The sequence below is a fragment of the Marmota flaviventris genome, unplaced genomic scaffold (genome assembly GCF_047511675.1).
Source record: "Marmota flaviventris isolate mMarFla1 unplaced genomic scaffold, mMarFla1.hap1 Scaffold_404, whole genome shotgun sequence".
NCBI lineage: Eukaryota > Metazoa > Chordata > Mammalia > Rodentia > Sciuridae > Marmota > Marmota flaviventris.
In genome coordinates this window covers 20001-22500 of record NW_027288241.1, presented here as the reverse complement: position 1 = coordinate 22500, position 2500 = coordinate 20001, and the positions used below count along the sequence as shown (strand labels likewise).

The 2500-nt window shown below is 77.1% G+C and overlaps 1 non-coding gene across 1 annotated transcript; it reads right to left on the bottom strand.

The window, feature by feature from the left end:
- Nucleotides 1-1182: 1182 nt before the first annotated feature.
- Nucleotides 1183-1335, bottom strand: LOC139704160 (5.8S ribosomal RNA). Its single transcript, XR_011706205.1, has one exon. It is a non-coding gene; the product is annotated as a 5.8S ribosomal RNA (ribosomal RNA).
- Between the last annotated feature and the right edge of the window lie 1165 nt (nt 1336-2500).

Sequence of the window (2500 nt, the reverse complement as noted above, 5' to 3'; positions counted from 1 at the left end):
GGCCCACGACGCCCGCCCACCCGCTTCCCACCCGCGCCGAGGCGGTGGTGGGTGGGAAGGAGAAGGGGACGGGCGCACGAAGAGCACGGGCCGCCGGCCTCCGGGAGGAGGCGCCCCACCGGGTGCGGAAGAGGAGAAAAGAAACGAGGGCGAGGGCGGCCGGCGCGGCCCGGCGCGGCGCGGCGGAGGGGCGGACGGCGACGCGGGAGCCGGCGACGGACGGGAGGCCCACACGGCGGGGAAGCGGGGCGCGGCGGGACCCGGCGGTCGCCCCCGACCCAACCCCCGCCGAAAGAGGGCCAAGCGCACACCGACACACACGCGACGCCGCCCGCGCGGGCCTCCACCCGCACGCGCGCCGAGACCGGGAGACAGCCTCGCGAGCTCGCTCCGACCTCCTTCCCCCGCCGCCGCTGGCCCGCTCCGTGCGAAGGAGCCGGCGCGGGAGGGACACGGCGGGGGGAGCGGCGCGGCGCGTCCACAACCCGGGAGGGAAAACGCGCGACGGCGGACGACACCGCGGCGTCCCGCGGCTCGCCGCCGGGGCACGCATCCCCCGGGGCGCGGCCACACGCGCGCCTTCCCCCGCGGCGCGAGCCCCACCCCGGCGGGGCGGGCGCGGGCACGCGGCCAGCGACCGGGGAACGTCCGAGCCAGCCCGGGCCGCGCGGCGGCGGCGGGAGGCCTCCGCGGAGGGCGGGGGCGCGACGCGGGGAAAAGCAGCGGGGGCGACCGGCCCGGCGCCACGGGCGGGCCGCCGTCGGGGGCGGACGGCGACCCGGACGCGGACCGGCGCGCACCAGCGCTGCTCTACCTCACGACACACCCGACACCCTCGCCGCGGGCGGCACCGACCGCGCGCCGACGGCGACCCGTCAACCGGGCAGAACGAGGACCGACCGGAAGCAACCGCGCACCCTTCTCCTCCTCTCTGGCCTCCACTCGCAGGTGGCGGCGGGCGGGCCGGCGGGCGGCAACGGCGGCCACAGGCCATACGACCCCCCCCCCAACCACCGAGGGGCGGGGGGGAAGCGGCACACCGCCAACCGACCGCCAGGGTCTGCACTTAGGGGGACGTAGGTCCCGAGGCGGGCCCTGCGAGAAAACCCCCAGCCGCGCCATCCCGCGGGGGGGGGCAAGGCTGAAGAGCCAAACCCCCGGGGGGGGCGATTGATCGTCAAGCGACGCTCAGACAGGCGTAGCCCCGGGAGGAACCCGGGGCCGCAAGTGCGTTCGAAGTGTCGATGATCAATGTGTCCTGCAATTCACATTAATTCTCGCAGCTAGCTGCGTTCTTCATCGACGCACGAGCCGAGTGATCCACCGCTAAGAGTCGTATGAGGTTTCGGAAGGAGGGCCACGAGGGCCCTCTCCCGCCGGTCCTGGCGCGGCACGGGCTCTCCCCCCACCACCCCACAGTCCCCCCAACCCCGCCGCCAAGGCGCACGGAGCGCGAAGACAGGGAGAGAGGGAGAGAGAGCTTGCCTCCCGGCCGGCCAAGCACACGAGGGTACCAGAACAGAAACCCAGTGGTGGTCGAGAGGTTTTTCCACGACGGGGCTCGCCCGGCGCCGCAGGACCGCACCGGGGCACGGCCGGGCGCACGGAACGGGCCCCCCAGGCGCCCGTGGGTTCCCACCACCCCCCCCACCGGCGCGGAGCGGCACACACGCCCGCCGCGAAGGGACCGCCGGGCACCCCCTCCCGGCGGCCGCCAGCGGCGGGACGCGGCACGCACCCCGACCGGGGGTGGGCGGCGGAGTCTGGGGGAGCAGAGGTCGGGCCGGGCCCTCCCACGGCTCCCCACGGGCCCGTCTCCCCCGACACACCAAGGGGGACGGGCGACGCCCCTGAGGGTCTTTAAACCTCCGCGCCGGGACGCGCTAGGTACCTGGAGAGGGGGGGGACGGGACGAGCGCACTCTGCCGCGGGGAGGCGGAGCCCCCACCGCCCAACGCCGGGAACCGACGCCGACCCCGGCCCCGGCCGGACGCGAGGACCGCAGCGCTACCCACCCGCGACGGCGGAACGCCGTCCAGGGCGGGCCGTCAGGAGGCGGCGGCGGCGGCGAGGCCGCCGGCGCCGCCGACGGGACCCGACCACCTCGCGGGGGACACCCCGGAGGGCTTCCCCGCGCGGGCCGCGCCCCGACGGCGACCACGACGACACAACACCGCCGCGCGCGCCACACACACCCACACACGGGCGCCCCGAGAGACTGCGCCGCGGGTCGCGTCCCGACCGCGACCGGGGGAGCGGCTCGGCGTCGGAAACAGCAGGCGGGCGGCGGATCTTCCGCCCCGTACCCCACGCGGAAGGCGGCACGCTGGAACCGTCCTAGCGAGAAGCCGACGTACAGAGGAAACACCGCGGGGGTCCGCGGGCGGCGGCGGCCACCGACGAGGCCGCCGCCGCCCCCCCCGGGAGCCCTCCCGGCCGCGGGAACTCTCACGCGGAAGAGAAGGAGAGCGGGGCGCGCGCCCCTCTTTCCCTCCTCGCG